Below are 21,676 nucleotides of genomic sequence, written 5' to 3' on the forward strand. Positions count from 1 at the left end.
AAAAGAAGAAAGATATAAAAAGACTAGAAATTTGTCTAGGTCAGATCAAGCTGGCCAGTCAGATCCTGGGTGGGGATGGGAGTGATGGTGGTAATTTGTGCATAGTGTTTTAATTTGTTTGCCTGGAGATTTCGTGCCTGTGTGCATTCTTTTCCTTTGAGAGGGACCTTTACTTATCTCAGCCGCTACTGCATGGGATTCTTACTATAATTTGTCATCCATAGTTGGCCACTCAGCAAACAGCAGAGCTTAAGAAGCAGCATTTGTTGTTCCAAAAAGGTTTCTGGGTAGTTATACCATCAGACCTGTCATAGAAACCAGGAGCACTGATTTAAATTCTTCGATGTGTTCTTAATTACCTTTTTAATTAGAATAAAATATCTTTTCACCCTCTCCTATTTGAATAACACCATCCATGCTTTCCGGGCCACGTTATAAATACACTGCAATGAATAGCTCTCACCCCCTCCTCTTTCCCCACTGAGCCAGATGCTCCTGTGTGTTCAACTGTCAGTATCAGTGCTGTAGAGATGCTCTGAGTGCTCCCTAATAACTCTGGGAATTGGTGCCGCTCATCGCTGAGCCTGACAGCTGAACACAGCTCAGGGGAACTGAATGTGCAAGAGGAGCAGAAAGAAGAGGGTAGATTGATTCTTTGAGATGCAAGTATGAAGTGCCTACGAAAATAGCCTTGGCCCTGCAGGGTGGGTGATGAGGGTGAGGGCCAGGAAATGTGTTGGTAAAAGTGAAAAAGGGGAACTAAAACTAGAACATTAAAGAAGGAGAGATCACTTACAAAGAGAAGATGGATTTTTTCTCAGGGAAACATGCAAGCAGGGTGGAGAGAATGGAAGAGGAAATCTCTTTTGTCTTCTGGGACACAGAGCTGTAAGCAATAGCTGACTGAGGCTGAGGTTGGTTTGCCCAGTCCTGCCACAGGCCCAGGCTTTCTTTTTGGGGAGAGATTACCTGGCTGAGAAAGAGCCTGCAAGTGGCTCTTTGTGTAGTCTCTACTGAGAGCTCATAAAACATTAAAGCAAGAAGAATCCTCAGATACAACTCACTCTAACTTCTTTGTTTTGCAGATGTGAAAATCTTGGTCCAGAAGATGTATTTCTTTCTGGGTGGTTAGCAACAGAGCTGGAATAAGAACTCAGGTCTCTTGGTCAAGAACGAACTCAGGCCTCCAAAAGTGGTCCAGGTTATGTTTTGTTTTGTAAATCACAGCGACAGTGACTATCCAGACTACAACTATTCCTTAACAGAGTAACCAATCCCTGCAGAATATCCAGCCTGAATGGAGAAATGGACAGCATGAAAAAGACTTAAGAGGAATTCCAATCTAAACATGAACCAAATTACAATTTTCACAGAGTTGAGGACATGTAGAGTAATAGGGATAGAAAGCAATCAAAAATATTCTGGGAATTCCAAGTAGCAACTAAACCCTGATAATATATAGACTCTACAATATGAGAGAATCTACAAAAATATTGGAAAATATAGTTGATAAATTGTGAAAAATAGTTATCAGAAAAAGTGAACTGTAAAAAATTAATATTTGTTCTTCATCTTTTTAATGTTTTTTTATGAGAAAAGATAATATATGGCTACTAAAATGTTATTTTCAGGTTTTGAGATTCATTTATTTAATGTTAATTGAAAACCTGCTGTGAGCCAGGTGATAAAGAAATACTATAATACCAGATAAATAGGGCCTTGTTCTCATGGAGCTTATTTTATAGAGGGAGATAATTTTTTTGAAAGGAGAAAATAATCGTGGTATGTATTGATTGTGATAAGTCAGTTCTCAAGTTGGTAACCAGAAGACCAAACGTGTCTAGCAGATGGCCAGTTTTCTTTGGCCTACATAGTATTTTTTTTTATTTAATTATAAATTAGATGACATTAGATAATATTTAAAAATTGGAGGTCTTCACAGAACTATCTGTATTTCTGGTTTTTCTTCAAAAATAGAGAAATCTGGAAAACTTCAGATAGGATAGTCAAGTAAGATAGTCAGTGAAGACCTTGTCAGTGCAATGATATTATAAATTAAAATTTGAAGTATGAGAATAAACCAGTTCCAGTGGTTCTGGGGAAAGGACATTCAAAGCAGAAGGAACAAGAAGCCCCAAGTCCTGGAAAACAGCAAGAGTTTGGAAGGACAAGGAAGAGAGTGGGCCAATGAAGGGGCAGGTCATGTGAAAAGATTGTCACAAGACTCAACAAAAAGTTAAGTTCTACTATATAAATGAAGGATAAGTCAGAGAGAGAGACATAGTACAATTTCTTTCTTTACCTCTGAACTTCCCAAATACATCAGTATGAAGATGGTCCATCACCTCTTCTTTATCTACCCTACCACTGCCTGGTCCATGCACTAGTCATATTATATCTGAGATGTTATATAAATCAGATTATGCTATTAATCTACTCAAACTTATTTAATTCCCATTCCTTCTAGGGGAAAGAAAAAAGAAAAAGAAAAGCCTTTAGACTGGTACAAAAGACCTGCTGTGTTGTATGTTTGTGTTGTATGTTGTGTTGTTATGTTTTGTTTTGTTTTTAATGTTTATTCTAATAACATATAAACAACCTAAGATTTCCCCCTTTTAGCCACAGTCACATATATAATTTAGTACTGTTAATTACGTTCACACGTTATGTTATCATCACTACCATCCGTTACCAAATCTTTTGTTATTCTCCCCTCACATACCCACATTCCAGGTATATGGGATTATTCAACAACTGTTTTGTTGAGTGACTAATATGTGCCAGGCTATATGGTGGTTCTTACCTTCAAATGTATACATTCTAGAGTGGATAGAAAAGATAGTAAACAAATTATAATTTCATATTTTTAGAAAAGCTATGTGACAAACATAAATGATAATATTATGGGAAGTAAACAGTTAGTGGGAGAAGGAATAATTTTGGCTAGCAGGGCCAAAGAAGTCCTCTTTGAATGTGAGTCAAGATACAGAGTTTGAGAAGAAGCCAGCTACTTTTGGCACAGAGTGATCATTTCACTTAGGGGAAAGCAAACTCACTATGATGATGAAAGGGCACGATGGTGTGACTAGTGCAGGATGAGTTAGGAGTCTCATGTAGAAGGTACTCTTAGAGACTCAGATAGCTGCCAGGTTATGTAAAGACTTTAGGCCATGACAAAGAATTAGAGATTTATTTGAAGTATGGATGGATTAAAACAGGGGAATGACATCTATTTTAGTTTTCTAGGCTGATCATGCAAATACCTTGAAATGGGTTGGGTTAAACAATGGGAATTTATTTAGCTCATGCTTTGAGGCTGGGGAAAAAGTCCAAATCATGGTATCAACAAGGTGATGCTTTCTTCCCAAAAACTGTGGTGTTCTAGGGCTGGCTGCTGGCAATCTTTGGACCTTAGCTTACCACATAGCAAGGCACATGGCAGCAAATCCTGGTATCTCTCTTCTCTTCTGGGTTCTGCTTCAGCTTCTTGCTTTCTCTGTGTTTGTCTGAATTTCATTCTCTTAGAAAGGACTCCAGTAATAGGGTTAAGACCCATCCTGATTAAGGCAGGTCATGCCTTTTTTAAGTAACTTCACTGAAAGATCCTACTTACAATGGATTAACATCCACAAGAATGGATTAAATTTAAGAACATGTCTTTCTTGGGTACATACAGCTTCAAATCACCACAAACATAAACGCACTTTATAAAAAGCTCACTGTAGCCACTGTGTGGAGAATGCGGTAGATCGAAAGTAGGAGTAGGAATATCAGCCTCTGGTGCCTATGTATTTTCCCACTCATGCCTGCCTAATCATGCAATGCAAAGAATACTTACAGTTAGGAGACTTTAGTTTTAAGTCCCAAACTATTCATTTACCCTAAAGTGAAATATTTGGGAACTACAAATGTGGAAGAAAGAGAGGAACCGAGTTCATGTGGGCTCTGCACTTTGGAGTTTCCTGGAGTGTAATAGACATGGATAGCCAGCTCCATCTTGGCCATATACCATGGCTTATGATTTTTGATTTCATAAATCTCTGATGCAGCAGCTTTCTTAATGAGTCATTGTAGAAAATAACAATAGTGGTAATAGGTCAATAATAGTAGAAACAATTAATGCCATCCACAGGCTAGGTATTTTTGATAGATATTTTATTATCTCTAATTCTCTCCTCAACTCTGCAAGGTAGATACAATATCCTCCATTTTAAAAAGAATAAACTGAGGGTCTGAGAAGATGTTGGCCAAGCCAGGATTCAAATTTCAGTCTTACCTGATCTTAAAGTCTGTTTTCTTTCATATCATTGTGTTGAAGTAAAAACATTTTGTTTGCTTATGTGTTGTATTTATTCAGAACAGAAAATATTTTAGCAATTTTTGTTTTTCCCCTTAACCCCTATGGCACTTCAAAAATAGAAACTTACCCCAAATTTCCAAGCAGAATAATAAACAAATCAGAATAATAAACAAGAGCTATGGAAATATATAGGAAAACAATATGAAACGGGAAAGGGAAGAAATCTATACTCACATTAAAACAAACAAAAACAATGGAGAGCAATAAGTGGTTTGGCCTAATTTTAATATTTTGGATCTCCAGAAGTGGGCAGCACCAGCTGGCAAGAAAATGACTGTTAAAGTAGGTGAATGTCATGCTTGCCTCCCTGAAGTTATCCCTAGCCCTGAGAGTGCAGTCATACAGAATGACTGCCAAATGCGCCTTGCATGCGAATAGAGAACAAAGACAAAGTCCCTGACTGGAGAAAGCCAAAGGTCAACTTATGCTCTCAAATGGCTCCAGAATTGGCCCCGGCATTTCTGGTCTTGAGAGCTACCCTGATAGGGTGGGGTGACAGTTCTATGCCCTGGTCAGAGATGCCAATGGCTTCCAACCTCTCTAAATTCATTTAGCACCTAAAGATTGCATAGCATAACTCTCATGTTGGAGAAGGCCTTTAGACTCAGCACCTACACCCACAAACAGTCCATTGTCATTGCTATCTAATAGTTCTAATAGTTCTATCCCTAGCTTTTGCTTTTTATATTTCATTATTTGAAGAATCAGAGAGATGGGAAGTCAAATATCAGAAGATATTTCTTTAGCTGAATACTGACAGCTGCCTTGAGAGATGAAAATAAGAATGCCTTACTAATACAAAAATGTGATTGGTGATAACGGTTATTTTTTGGCAAAGGAAATTTTAAACAATGGACTTGGGCCTTGTGACCAGACATACCTCAGTTCTAAGGTGGGGGTCCCCAACTAGCCTCTGACCTTCAACAAGTTAATTTAATTATCCTAAATTACATTATTAATATTCATAAAATGAAAATATGTTTTTTATAGTTGGTCATCTAATTTAATGAGAAAACATATGAAAATATGCCTAACATATAGATGATGTCCAATAAGCATTTGATTTTTTTCCTTCTTTGATTAGTTTCTTGTGACAAAAGTGGTTTAGTTCACGGAAGACTTTTCTCATTTAAACATGGCATGTTGAAAAAGCATAAGTAGCCATGTGTCCTTCAATTTATTTAACATCCATTAGTATTAGTTTCAACATCTTTCAAAGAGAATTTGGGACAAATTAACATCAAAAATTATTTTATGATCTAGGATGAAAGCAACTATAGAATAAAAAATAAGAGTAATTAGGATTCTCAAAATCTTTATTCAGAGATCTTTAGTCATAGAGTTTGAGAAAAAAAAAAATGTTGAAAAAGCCAGTTGACTTGATTATGATAAAGTAGTCATATATCTTATTGTGGCTAATAAATACCAAAAATAAATGAGAAATTTGAAAAGCAGTGTTATTTCTTTACATAATCCTGCTTCCTTCCACATTTTAAGAGAATGTCAATGTTCCCTAAGGTTGCTTCTAGTTTGAATCGTTTTTATATAAAGATACATAACTCTACAATTCTTAGCTGTTAGTACAAAAATGCATTTTCTACATGAGATATAAATGATGTTCAAAGGCCAATTGCTCTGTACAAATGTCACCGTCCTTGAGATTGATTTAGCATTTCTCCAACCTTCAATGGATTCTTGAATCAGTAATACTTGGAGACACCATGCACATCAAATATACTGGTGTAATGCTTGCAAAATCAATAAGTGGTGGTCTTGGGAGTCTTGTTATGTCTATTTTATTGATTGGGTTTTTATTATATCTATAATTACAGTTCAAAAATACAATTTCATGATCTTTAAAAAAGTATTAACTCTTAAATTCTCTTAGCCACAGGGCTTTGACATTTTCTTTTTTTCCTATTATTCTCTAGTTTAAACTATTCCACATCCAAACAAAAACATAAGCCTCAATGAGATAGTTTCCTCTCATGGACGTGGACTGGAGTGGAGGCTCTGGATTGTCACTGTCAGATGGGTCCACCCATCTATCCAGAGCTGTACCTATAGGGGCTTCTTCAACTAAGAGCTTTATGGAGCTAATCAAATATTTTTTTAATGTTAATTTGTCCCAAATTCTCTAGTGAGAGTCATGTTTATCTACAGTGAACCTTAGAGAGTGGTTAGTGATTTCTAATAGTCTTTAGTTCCTGCTGACCAACAAATTGGTGATAATCATAAGTGGCATGACCAGGTGAATAGCTGTCATTTATTTTTTACTCCACTTCTGCTTCTCCCAACTTCTTTTTGTCCCACAAAGGACTATCTAGTAATATCTGCTCTGTGTTTTAATGTATTTAATGCCATTTCATAGATGACTGAAATTCATTTAAAAATACATCAACATAGGCTGTGTATGTAATAACTACTTCAGAGGTGGCCAGTTGTCCTAGTCATAAAGTCAACTCAAGGATCAGCAAATACCTAATGAGAAAGGATACACTCCCAGACACCATTTTTGTGTGTCAAACATGGTTGAATGTTGTCAATCTCATACGGCTTAACCCAATATAATCACTTCAACAATTCATAACTTTGATCAACATAGAGGTTTTGCTATTTAGCTTAATATATTTAAAAAATGGGTTTCCATTAGTAGAATTAGGGATTCGATATGTAACATAGTTTAGAAATCAGCTTTCTTTGGCAAAATTAATGCTATTCAGACATGTTGTTTGGCTTATTTCAGACACAGTCTCTATTCTTATATGAACAGAATACAAAAATCTAGTGAGACCTTTAAAGTGCACCCTTAGGGATGGTGCCTGAAACTGGACCCCTCCATGGTCTTCTATCCAGCCATTGGTCTCTGGAATATTGTCATGTCTGCTTCAAGTAAACTTGCAAAGCATGATAGCAGCACCTACAAAGATAGGCAGCTAGGGTTTCATTCATCTAAGAATTTGTTTAAAATGTTTTTTGACTGCTTTCTAATAAATGACTATTTAAGATGTCTGCATGGGTGCTAGAATCTGATTCTAGCTTTCATTATTGCCTGGTCAGGAAGTGTTAGGAAATGGCAGCTACTATTATTACCTAAAATACCTTAAGAATTGACCATAGCTAACTTTTCTTAGGTCAATTTTGTGACATAATATCTTAATCTGTTAACTGTGTCCTTGATTCCGTTCCAGTTTGCTAAAGCTGCAAAAATGCAATATAAAAGAAATGGATTGGCTTTTACAAGGGGGACTTATTAACTTAAAATTTACAATTCTAAGGCCATGAAAATGTTCCAATTAAGGCATCAACAGGATGATACCTTCTCTGAAGAAAGGCCAGTAGCATCCGGGGTTCCTCTGTCATATAGAAAAGCACATGGCCAGAGTCTGCTGGGCCTCTCCCGAGTTTAGCTTCTGGTTTCCGTGGCTTTCTCCAAAATGTCTCTGAGCTTCTGTCTTAGCTTCAATCTCAGCTCCTGTGCTTCCTTGCTTGTTTTTTCCAAGGTGTTTCTCTCTAAGCATCTGGGGGTCCTCTCTTTGCTTCTCCAGAGCAAACTCTGGGCTTCATCTCTTAAGTTAGCATCTCCCAATATCTCTGTCAGTTTCTCTAAGCATCTGGATCTGTGTTGGCTCTGAGATCTCTTAAGGACTCCAGTAAACTAATTAAGATCCACCTAGAATGGGTGGGGGGTCACATCTCCATGGAAATAATAAAATCAAAAGGTCCCACCCACAATTGGGTGGGTCACATCTTCATGGAAACAAACTAATTATAACATCCCACCCACAATAGGTCTGCCCAGACAAGATCGGAATAAAAGAGTATGGCTTTCCTGGGGTACATAACAGTTTCAAATCAGCACAATCCAAGTCCAATTTTCATTGGTCTCCATGGAAGACTTTCCTTCTTCCCATAAGCTCTGCCCTATGCTGAGTGGCTCTTGGATGCTGTGGCTCTTTGACTCTAGACCAATGGCTCTGTTCTCAAGTCACGTGATTTTTGTCAGCTCTCTCAGGGATCAGGATGCTCTCTGAAAGGATTAAACCCTTTTCAGCTGGAAGAGTCACTTCTTGCGTAGAGTTAGAACTTGCAGCAGTGGTGGGATGGAACACTCTGTGCTGACACTACTATGCACACTAATGTTGTGTGGGGTATTATTACTGTTTTATAGTTTCCTGTTCAATGTCTTGAAGATGAGGTCACTATATGTGTCCATTTCCTACCTTCTATTTTACAAACTCTGTGGGAATAAGATATCACATACTGTTAAATAGAAGTATAACATACTATCACATCTTAATTTTGAAACATACATGTTATAGGCTGGGTTGACTGGAAAACAGATTCTGAGACACTGAGATTTGCATTAATTGGTAATTGGATCTGAGCTGCCTCCAGGAAAGGGCACAGCACTGGACAAGACAGTTTTTTCTAGCAAGGGCAATTCCTGGAGTGGACACAGATATGTGCTGTCAGAAGCCATACTCCAACAATTTGAAGAATACATGCCACAGTCCTGAAGGGGGTCTGGGCAACACATCACAGAATCATCTTCCATTCAGTCCCAGATTTTCACTATTTCCAGTAAGTATTAGTCCCTTCCTTTTCTTGAAAGGGTCTCCCTGCTCTGACTTTGGCTCAGTTTCTGTTTTGCCCTCTAATTCTCTGATACCAGCTTAAATTGGCTCTCACATCTCTACTCATAAATATCATGGACACTTAGGGAATAGCATTAAAGCCTAGCTACATCTATAGTACATGTTATATATACTATACATTTTCTGAAGGATATCTATATCTATATCTATAACAGGTATAGATATAGCTGATATTATGTAAAATACCAGAAACAGACTGGCTTTTATAAAGGGGATTTATTAGATTACAATATTACAGTTCTAAGGACATAAAAACATCCAAACTAAGGCATCAACAAGAGGATACTTTCACTGAACAAAAGCTGATGATGTCTGGAATACCTCTGTCAGCTGGGAAGGCAGAAGTGGCTGGTGTCTGCTAGTCCTTTGCTTCTGGGTTCTGGTTTCAAAACGGCTTTCTCCAAAATGTCTCTGGGCTTCTGTCTCTCTTAACTTCTCTTTCTTAGCCTCTGTGCATCCTTGTTGTTCTCTGTGATGGTTAGGTACATGTGTCAACTTGGCCAGGCGATAGTGCCCAGTTGTCTGGTCAAGAAAGCACTGGCCTAATCAGTACTGCAAGGAAATTTGTGGCTGGTTAATAAACCAGAAAGCTGGTTTACTAAATCATCAGTCAGTTGATTGCATCTGTGGCTGATTATATCAAGGAAGGGAGTGTCTTCCCCAATGAGAGAATTCAATCAGCTGGATTTAATCCAATCAGTTGAAGACTCTTAAGGGAGAAGAGAAAGAACTTTCACTTCTTTTTTGGCCAGCCAGCCTCCCCTGGGGACTTCATCAAAGACCTTCATTGAGTTGCCAGTTCGCTGCCTGCCCTACAAAATTTGAACTTGTGCATCCCCACAGTTGTGTGAGACACTTTTATAAAATCTCATATTTACAGATATCTCCTGTTGGTTCTGTCTCCCTAGAGAACCCTGACTAATGCATACTCCTAGAGTGTCTATCTCTAAGCATCTGGGGGGTTCTCTCTTAGCTTCTCTGGGGCAAACTCTGGGCTTCATCTCTTAGCTTATCATTTCCAAATGTCCTTCTGTCTGCATCTCCCAGTGTCTCTAAGCATCTGGGTCTGTGTTGGCTCCTGAACTCCGTTTAAATATTCCAGTAAATTAATCAAACTAATCAAGACCCACCCTGAATGGGTAACCACATCTTCATGGAAATAATACAATCAAAGGTCCCACCCACAGGAAGTCTGCATCCACAAGACCAGATTAAAAGAGCATGGTCTTTCCTAGGGTACATAACAGTTTCATAGTGACACATGCCACCTCCTGGAACTCAGAAAGACATGTCTTTCCAAATGTAAAAATACGTTCATTCCATCACAAAATTACAAAAGCTTACATCATTTCAGTAACAATAGATACGTAGAAAGCATTATCAAAATCAGTTAAGGCATGGTCTGTTTTAAGTCAAAATTACCCTCTGGCTGTGAAATTTAGAACAAGTTATCTGCTTCCAATATACAAAGGAGGACAGTCATAGGATAAACATTTCCATTGACATAGCAAGAAATTGAAAGGAAAACAGGGGCCATGGGAGCAAAACAGTTCCAAAAACTGCAGGGCATACTTCATTAGATTACAAAGTCTAAGACTAATTTATCCTCGGAGCTTGAGAGAGTGGGAGTCCTACCCTTTCCAAGGGCCTTTGTCGCAGCCCTGTTCTCTCCAAATGCTGGGGAAACCACCTTGTTCTCAGCTCCACCAACCTCAAACATCTGGGTGGCACCTGGACTCTCTGCAGTCTTTCCCCTCTCTGGTGAGGTGGTGGCCAGGCTCTTTCCAATCCCCAGGGAATGTGCTTTGCCTACTCTGAGTCCTGGGGTAACAATACTCTTTCTGAAAACAAAGTGGCCAAGCTACCCTCAATTCCCCAGGCATCTGAGAATCCTTGGGTGGCAGCACCTTTAAACTCCAGGGCACTATTAAGCTCACCCTATCCATGTGCTCTGGTGGGTACACTCTCCTAGTCCAAGGTCTCTTGACTCCAGACCTTAGCTTCCATGGTTTTGACCTTGAAGTCATCCTTTCCTCAACTTGTCCCTTCTCCATCCCCTCCAGTTCCAATTGGCAGTGGGTCCATTTATACAGATCTTGCAAAAAAAAAAATGTTGACTTGGCATGCAGCATACAGGGGTCAAAACCATCAGACAATAGGACTTTTCACAAATCTTTTCTGGATAACTCCATTTCCAATCCTGGCTTGTACTGAAATGGCTGGCTGGTTCCAGGTTTTTTTAAATCCTCGTGTGGCACAATAACCTCTGGGGTCTCACTTTCTGGAAGCCCAGAACTTTTCAGACCATTAATTTCTGGTTTCTTTGTACCCAAGAGTTTAGTTCTCAGCTAATCTGTTTCCTCTCATAATTTACTATAAGTTGCAAGGAGAAGTCAGGCAGCATTCTCCACATTTAGTTTGGCGATCTCTTTGGCTAAGTATCCTAGCTTGTCGCTTAAAAATTCTGCCTTCCATCCAACACCAGGACTCAATTTTCCAAATTCTCCACCACTTTAAAAAAAGGATTGCTTTACTTCCAGTTGGCAATGACACATTCATCATTTCTAAGACCTCATCAGAAGTATTTTTAGAGTCCGTATTTCTACCAACATTCTCTTCAAAGCAATCTAAGCCTTTTCTATCAAGCTCCTTGCAACTCTTCCAGAATCTTCCCCTTACCCGTTTTAAAAGCCATTCCAACATGTTTGATATTTGCAAACTCAACAGCACCCCACTCTCAGTACCAAAATCTGTTCCAGTTTTGCTAAAGCTGCCATTATGCAAAATACCGGAAACGGATTGACTTTTACAAAGGAGATTTATTAGGTTACAAATTTGTAGTTCTAAGGCCATAAAAATGTCCAAACTAAGGCAACAACAAGAGGACATCTTCACTGAAGAAAGACCAATGACATCCGGAACACCTCTGTCAGCTGGAAAAGCATGTGGCTGGTGTCTGCTGGTCCTGGGTTGTGTTTCAGTTACTCTCTCTCAGCTCCTGTGCATCCTTGTTTCTTTTTCCCAAGGTGTTTCTCTCTAAGCATGTTTTCCCAGGGCGTTTTTCTCGAAGCATATTGGAAGAATGAAGTTATTTCAGGATATTTGTTTTTTCCATTGCTTTGCTTTGTTTTGTTTGGAAATGTTTTTTTATTTGATAAATAAAGTTAATTTAAAAAAGATTGGATTAAAAGAACTCAGCTTTTCCTGGGGTACATAACACTATCAAACTGGTGCAATAGAACTCACAGGAAGATAAATATCTAAATATTCATAGGAAAATAAATATCCATATTTATAATATTTCATCAGAAGAATAATAGTCTCCGTTTACTATTCACCATCAACCAAACTGCTTGAATTCATTCATATCTATATCTATTTATATAAATGCATATATCTACATGTGTCTATATAGTTATCATATATATATCCATATATATATATATATATATATCCATATATACCAACTATCAGAAATCACTTCCCACTCTGTCACTGTATATAAGCATGGTTCTCATTAGAGTGTGGGATGGATATATCTCTATTACGATAATGTATGTGTATGGGGGGTGTATACAGATGTAGAGATAAATATTGTTATAAAAAGAGCAGGAGCTACTCATCATCTTTAAATACAAAAGAGCAATGATCCTTAGAGATCATTTTGATGCAGCAGCGTTTCCCCATTGAAAGATCTATAAACAGAATGACATTGTAATTGACTCCACCTTTTTCCTCCCAATATTTTACTCAGAAGTATCAGTGTTTATTTTTTAAATAAAAAGGAAAGCTCTCAAGACCCATTAGTTTTCTCTTAAAAACAAACTTCAGTTCACCACCTTTGGAAGCTGTGATAATTTCCATAGTACTCTAGATCATTTCAAACAGAATAAAATATAATGAAGGGCTGTTCTTACAAACACAGATTTCATAGAAGCCTTTGGACTGGCAGCTTTGGATATTTATCTCTCAGGGGAAGTAAATTTAAGTGGAGCTGTACTTGAGTTCAGTTTGTATTCCCCTCTCAATTACCATCAATACAGCTGAATCAGGAGCAACACCAAAATTCCTGAGATAGCTTTTTAAAAATCTAAAATAAAAGAAGAAAGTGTTATTGCAGACTGAGGTGAAAGAAACCTTGATACAGGAGGGACAGAATCCCTGGAGGGAAGGAGAGGAGGGCATGAAATAATGATACAGAAACTTGAAATACCTGAAGCGGAATATGCACATCTCCATTCTTATTCTTTCTTTTAATTGTTTAGGGCTGCAAATATTTGCTTGACTTAAGATACTGTACATAGTATATTCTTAAACAGTTAAACAATGAAGAACCCAGGTGATTATCATAATGCAGTAAAGGAATAGCCAGTTAGCATAATATATTTGAGAGTTGCACCTTCCTGAGTGATTAGAAAACTCTCCCCGACCATATACCCAGGGCATTGTGAAGTGGTAGAGTCTCAGTCATGGCTTATTGTTTAAACGTGCTATAGGCAATTACTCTATCAACATTTAATGACTCAAAACTGTAAGATGTTTGTAAGACACACAATATTATTGAGCAGTGCTTCTCTATGACCATCAGTTAGATCATTGCTTGGTCTTCAGGATTTCAATAAGTAGGGGCCATTTTTACTAATTAAAATGAGAAAGTAAGTTTCAGAGCTGGCTGCTGGGTGTAAGTAATTGCAGAAAAACAGTTCACTCAAAGATAACAATGCAATCTGATACTTATGAAATACTACCATTTCTACGAACGTTGAAATTTAATAGTCAAAATTCACTAATTAGCAGTGGAGCTATTCCTCTCTGTTTTCCTTTTAGCCAAGACCCATGATTCCAACTGTACCAAACATACAACTATTTTCTGACAGCTTTAAGTGCTATTGTGAGGGGTTTTAACATAGCACTAATACCCATGGGGGCATCCTTAAAGTTGCTTAGAACGTACATCTTGATGCATCATTTCTAGTGTGACAGCTCTGCACTGTGAAACACATTTTGGTTCACATATACATGTCAGTATCACTGCAGAATTCCCTCTGCCGACACCAGGTACCTACTAGTGGATAGGTCTAAAGTTCTACACTGCAAGGATCTGAATCTTTTAGATAACAGAACTGGGTTTGTCTGACTACAGAGGATTTTTGCTGGAACTTCAACATGCATGTAAAAAATAAATAGGTATCAGATTTGTGACAGTAAACGTATAATTTGCATTTTGATTCCCCATCATTCCCCACAATATAGATGTGCTAATTTTATCTGAGTCCATAGTGGGTGTTATGCTGAAAACTGTGTATGTAGACATGAAGCAGACACTGGTCCAGTAATCTAAGAATTACATTAACATATACAGATGCACGCATTTTATGGAGTTAAGAAATTGATGGAGTTAAGATTTAAGTGGAGTTAGGATTTTTGTGTGAGCCAGATGTGAGGTTGAGACCTGATTCTGCCAGTTATGAGATCTGTATCCTTGGCCAGACAACTCAATCTCCATAAACTTCAGTTTCTTTGTCTTTAAAATGAAATTAACTTCAAAATTTACATCTTTGGGTCATTTGGGGATCTAAATGAAGTAATTATGTAACATTTAACATAGTGTATTGTTTATGATAGGAACTCAATGTTATCTAAAAGGCATTCTAACTAACGATTTAAAAAAGAAAACACACAAAAACTGAAGACATTGGGTTTGAACTTTCCAACTTTGCAATATACAACAAGTATAAAGGCCCTAGTAAAAGTGAAAAATGTAGAGAGAAGTGATGGCTAAGGCCAATGCATGTTCCTCTATGGCCCCTTTAAGTTCCATCTCACAGGGATGTTCAAGAACATAATAACTTCATGTTCAATAACATGAAGGTAAGCTGCACACAGAAATCAGGCAGAAAGACTACAAAGGTGAGGTGAACCACAATGGGAAGAAACATAAAATGGCTGTTGATCGCTGGGAAGTAGTAACAGCAAACAGGCAGTGCTAGCAGGAACCATTCAGAGAAGAGGTGGCTCAGAAGAAGGGAGACAACTGAGCTTTCCATGAGGTAAATTTGCTGAGCTGCAAACAGCAGGAGACTGGGCAAGTCAACCAAAGGATTCCCCTTGTACTCTGGCCTGGTGTACCTCACAGGTCAGGCGGTCTTCTCTCTCTCTGCGGTGGGTGTGTAGATCCAGACAACTTCTCCTAAAGACAGCCTGGAGAGTCAAAAGAGCAGAAGCTGTGTGTTTTTCTCCCGGCTCCACCACCTACCAGCCCATGAACTTAGGTAAGTCACTTGACCCCTGTGGTCTGTAATATACAGTGATACTACTAACCCAGTAAGCTATTGATAAACGTTAATTCCTTTCTCTGATTTCCTTCCCATCTCCACACAGTCTAACATTTGGCTTATTTATTTGTATTTTTCACTTTAGTTCATATTCCGGTACTTAAAGCACCTGGGAGTTACTGAGGTAAATCGTTGTTTCTCTGGCATGGGGGTCTGAGCAGATTTCCCTTCTCAATAACAATGGGGAAATCATCACCACCAATCATTCCACCTCAATCATTTCAGTTGCAGCAGAAATAGTTCCCATTCTTTATCTTGGGATTACTTTTGCTCTCTGAAGCTCTCTGGAGCTTCAAAATTCTTGGTGCATTTGACAAATTTTGCTTTCAATCTAGATCCCAGATGCAGACCTTTTTTTTTTTCTTCTTTTTTTAAATCCCTGGCAACCAAACTTCAATTCTTTTAAAACCTCAAGGAAAGCCTGCTGTCATTGGTTTTGCCCTTGTTCAAATCTGCATGTACTTCCTGACCACAAATTAGGTCACAGATAAGTTTGGAACTGCCAATCAGCCTTGGATTCATCAAGCATTTTAAACTGCTGGTGCTGCAGTACAAACTCCAGTGTGTGCCACAGATAAAGGTATCATTTGCATAGTTACAATCAGTTAGTGATAGAATGCCTGAGAGGCAGAGGGGATATGTGGCAAATGCAAAGTCACTTTCAGATTTGCATTCATTTCGGTTTTAAATGGGGAACATATGACCTGACTGAAAGGGGCATCGCCTCCTGTTCAGCTTGAATCTGTGGAGCCCGTGCCTGTAAAGCATTTCAACTCTTGAAAGTGCTTTGTGATCTTCCTATGAGCTCTTCTTCCCAACAATGTATGACATACCTAGTAGGCATTATTATCCATAATTTAGTGAAAGGGAAGTGAATCAAAAACAGGTTGAATGAATTGTTCAACACCACAGGAAGTCACAGCACAGGCAGAGGAAGAACCCACAGCTTTGTACCGGCTTCCCATCTGTTGCTAAGCTCCATTAGCCATGTTTCCTACCTGTACCCAGTAATTAGCCAAGCTAAGTGCTGCCAAATAAGGACATTGCATTGGTTTTTTGTTTGTTTGTTTTTAGCATTTCCCTTCTTTTGAACTTATTCATGGGACTTGGAAAACATTGTAAAAATAACCCCTTACTCAGAAAAGAAAGAAAGGAAAACAGAGAGGGAGGGAGAGACAGAGGGAGGAAGGAAGGAAGAAAGGAAGGAAGGGAGGGAGAAAGAAACTACAACAGCGAGGACGATGAACTGGAGTTGATTTGTTCTGAGGATTGAGAGCAAAAGGAGTTAATATTTCTAAATGCTGTGGCTGGCACTGTGAGAGACTGGTAAAACTTGAGAGAATTGTGCTCTACTTAAATGACAAGTACTGGGATCTGATTGATATTCTCTGTACAGTTTTCCCCAGTTACATGGTTTATCCTTGGCACCTATGATTTATGGAATACCCTTGTATTAATTAGGCATATGCTAGTATTTTAGAGGCAGAGGCAAGAAGACAATTTTTCTACATTCCATTGCATAATGTATACAATTTTTGAAAAGATGATTTTAGAAACTGGGAGAAAAGGTTAAACACCTTCTCCAGGTACATAATGGAAAATGCTGTCATGAATAGAGAGCAATCCCCCTAAATAGGAAAAAGAAAAAAAAAAAAAAGTAAGTTACTTCTTTAGTAGGAAAAAAAAAAGTTAAAAACCACAGCAATCCCTGACTCAGCAAACATAAGCCATTGATAAATGCACCTGCTACCCTGTCTAAAGCTGATCTAGCCTTTTCAGGATGGCCTTATCAAGTTAAGATCTTGTTGGAGAGTAATGAACACAAGAAAAGACGCAGCTCCTCAATTGCTCATTATTAGAGCTCAGTACAAGGCCTGAGGAGGGGCAGGAACTGGGATAAATCAGTGCCTTGAACCTCTTGATAATTGGTGCTCAACTCTCAGAATCCAGGTATTATTCTTGGCAAAAGTTATCTGCCACATGGCTAGATTGCTATATACATTAATATGTTGAAGACAAAGTGGTGCAGGCATTCATCCTTGCAAAGGGAATTAGCAGAATTGGATTAGATATGAGCCTGACTCAGCATGTGACACTGAGCAGTCTCTCTGTGCCGCAGTTTCTCCCACAAGACAGTCTCTTCCGAAGGGGACTAAAGGCGGGGGGAGGGGGGCGGTTATTGTTAATAAAACTGCCACATAAATATAAAAGCAAGCTTACATTTTGTAGAAAGTTATGTGACTGAAACGTTCATTGTTTGAAAGAAATACAGTATTACAAATCTGGTCCTGAGTGACAAAGGTAACAACCCAGCCACAGGTGTTCCACATTCTAATAAATTTGTTGACCTGTATCTCAGGATAGGGTTTCTAATCTTGATTCTACCACTTCCTATCTCTATTACCTAGGGCAAGTTTTGTAAATTTTGGTGCATCTCATCTTCTTTTGAACACATGGCTAAGGACAATTTCTACTTCCTGGTGCTGAAGTAAGGATTAAATGAGATAGTTGATGTAACATGCTTAAAAAACATCATGGCAAATGCTTGATATATTTTTGCTATTATTACTAATATTGTTATGGTAGACATAGTAGTCATGCACTGATGTCAGGATAATCAGATCTATGCAAATAGAAGACAATTTATAATGGTGTTTTCTGTAACAAGGATTTAAGGACTTTTACCACAAACTGGTATGTGCTTTACTCAAAATTCTTTTTGCAAAGAACATTAACCTACTCAAACTAATTTAAATAGGATGGATTCTTGTAATTCGCACAGGAATCCTAGAACAGGAAGCACAAGGCAGCTGAGTCTAAGGCTTACCAAATACCAATCTTTCAATGACCAGCAGTCCCTGTCATTCTGGCTTTTTCAGCATCTGCTTCATTTGCTTCATCCTGCCAACCAGCTTTTTGCTTCCACCTCTTGCACCTAGACCAACATTGCCATTATTGAGAGTTTCAAATCCAAAGACCACCACTGACATCTCAATGTTCATGTTCTCAAAAGAGATTCTGGTTGGTTTGGGCCATCCAGTGAATTGGGTCCTACACTAGGTCTGAATAGCCACAGCTTGGTTAAAGAATGGGCACATGGTGTGTGAAGATGCTGCTCCCAGAGGTATGGGAAGAGCAAGTAACAGAGCTCTCTAGAACAGCAGTGAACAAAAGGGGGAGTGTTTTTAACCTTGAAGATTGTCTTATAAGTTCTATTTCCATCTAGCCATTTTGATTAGCTATTTTCACATAAATCTTGTTTATATGTTTTGTAAGTTTTAATAGAATTGCCACAGCTCTTGTTTTCTCATTCTTTATAGATCTCTATCATCCTTATTGACTTTACTTAATGAAAAATTGGCTTCCCAGTGTCATCAGTATTGATCTTGATGAGGATGAAACTGACTGTTAACTCTCAAAGTCATCAGCAATATTTAGTCATTCTCACTGATACTATGAGAAATAGATCAAGTGCTCATTTCCTTTTCTCCAGTAACAGCACTTGACTGTAAATAGAGGAAATCTGTATCTTTATAGTTAAAAAAAAAAAGTCAAAACCCTGAATTTTGTTAGACTTCTTAGATTTCAATAAATAAGGGTATATGGATCTAAAAACAAAACTGTTTCTTCAGGTATTATTTCACCTGTCTGCCAACAATATCCATTAAAAAATATCCATGAGAAGCTGTGGTCAACATTGTGGCTGCTGACCAGTTTTACAGCCCCCCACCCCCACCCCATTCCCTTCTGGAAACAAGGGGAAATGCTCTTCCCAGTCGCCTTTTAAATAGGTGTGGCCATGGCTTTTGGTTTATTTACTTAAAGGTGAGTAGAAGTGACACGTGTCACTTCAATCTGATGAACTTGTCAGTGCTAAATCTCTAGTTTGTTCTTCCCTTTTGATGTTTACTGTGAAAGAGGCCTTGAACTGAGATGTCGGGGCAAAACAATTGAAGGGAGTATGAGACACCATAACTGCCTTGCACCCAAAGAGGACTCTGAGTGATTGGAAACCAAACCTTTATTTTGTTAAGCCACTGAGATTTGGGGGGTTGTTTGTTAAATAGTTTAACTGAACTTAATGCTGACTGACTGGCACAGCTGTAAAATATAAATGTTCACTCTTTTTTCTATTAAAAACAAACACCCTGCAAGGTAACCAGAAAAAAAAAAAAAAAAATACCCACAGAACATTATCTAAATGTGACCAAATTTTGTCTATATGTGATGGGAAATGAAAGATAACAATTACTAATGACATGCACGGTTGATCCACAAACCAATTGAGCCAATAATTTTACTTCTTCTCTAAATTAATTTTTTTTTCAAAAATATTGTGAAGGGTCACTAGAATGGGCAAATGTTATAAATGCAACTTATCATCTCTAAGAGTTTCTCTTAAATAAAATATTTGGAGAGAAAAATAAAATATATAAAATTATTCAATATACTGCTTAATGATTTTTTTAAAAGGATATGTGGGAATAAAAGAATTGAAAGGAAATATTTAAAAGTTAAAAGGAAATTCTTGTAGAGTGGAAGAACATTGAGTTACTTTTTGTTGTTTTTCTAGTGTGGTAGTTTGAAGCCATATGTACCCCCAGAAAAACATGCTCTTAAACGTAATCTATTCCTGTGGATGTGAACACAATTGTAAGTCACACTTTTTGATGAGTTACTTCAGTTAAGGTGTGGCCCACCTCAATCAAGATGAGTCTTAATCCTATTACTTGAGTCCTTTTTAAGAGCATGAAATTCAGACAGAGAAAATAGGAAAAAAAAAAAAGAAAAAAAAAAAAGGCCACAAGGAGCAGCCAGAAGATGCTTGGCTACATTAGTTTCTAAAATGAAAAGGTAAATCTGTAAAATTAAAGAAAGAGAATATGCAAAAAGGATGAAAAAGGGTGGGAGCAAATAAAATAGTATGGCTAGATTATAGCATTCATCTTGTATATCCAAGAGGTGATCTCATCAAAATTTCCACCAAAATTAAATTTCCACAGAATTTTGACCTATTAACACACCAGAAGTGTTGAAAATTATGACATTTTTCAGCGTTTAATATACTTTGATTGTGATAAAGAGAAAAACAGCCCTTTCATTGTGGTCTTCCAGAAAAATTTACTCCAACATAAATGATAATTAAAATGCAACTTCCTAACCTGGAAAAGAAAATCAGCTGTGCTTTAGGATGAATTTTCAATTTATATTGGATGAAATTTTTAGTTTGCTCTCCCCAAAGTAATTGCCTATGGTTCTGTATTTTTAAACTGCAGTCACCCTCTCTACAATTAGAAAAATTGGGCACAAAATGCACTGAGGGGATAATAGTTTGCCCAGTCTTTCTCTGTGGACCAATTTTCTTAGACAAATAATCTTCTCATTATTCTTTACTCACATGACTCCCTAAACTGATTATGATTGTTACAGGATAGCATTCCACCTGTGTTCTTTTTGAAGCTCTTAATAAAGGTGTATTCTCCTTGATTTTTATACTTGAATTTTGGTCAGACTAGCTCAAAATTTCAATAACTATTTAATATCACTCACGTCACTCCATGAGTTTGAAGCTTCCCTTTTGTCTAACTTAGACAAAAAATGTTGACTCCAAAAATAAAACAAAACATGGAAATACAAAAATAAAGCAATACTTTTTTTGTGAAAAATATACGTTTGAAATCCTCGCTTTATTGTCAGATAAGTGTCATCGGGGTTTAAATAAAATATAAGGTAGTCATCAAAACTCAGATAAGGCAATAATTAGAGAATTAAAACTGGGACCAGAATTCTTGAAAAAGAAACAGAAGTTTGCAAGTTAGGAATGAAATATTGGTATGAGATAGTATGGGATAGGAGGTGTAGAGATGAGGTATGGTGCAGCCTCAGTCTTTGAATGTAAAGTTGAAGAGAAGGGCACATTTCCTCTGTTCTGAGGATGTGAGGTCACTTAGCCGGAGGAAGTGCAAAGGAGCTCCAGCTTCACCTGACAGGGGTCCCAACAGGGGCAGTATAGGGTTCCTTTTTACCTAGTAAGAGTAGGAGAAATCACTGGAGGATATTTATTGAGGAATTAGTTGTAAGTTAGGAATCTAGTTCCTCTAGGATCATGAATAATGTAGAATTTCAATCACAAGGAAACTGCAGAAGACGTCTACTTTCCTTCCTTCCTTCCTGCCTTCCTTCTTTCAATTATTCATTCATTTAAATCTTTTAGCAAACAAATATTGAATATATAAATGATATTGGCACCTATACTAGCTACTGAGATTTATACTACACAATTCCTATTGTCTTTCCTCATTTGACGCATCTCTGCCTTCATC

This window comes from Choloepus didactylus, chromosome 7 (genome assembly GCF_015220235.1).
Source record: "Choloepus didactylus isolate mChoDid1 chromosome 7, mChoDid1.pri, whole genome shotgun sequence".
In the NCBI taxonomy this organism is placed as follows: domain Eukaryota; kingdom Metazoa; phylum Chordata; class Mammalia; order Pilosa; family Megalonychidae; genus Choloepus; species Choloepus didactylus.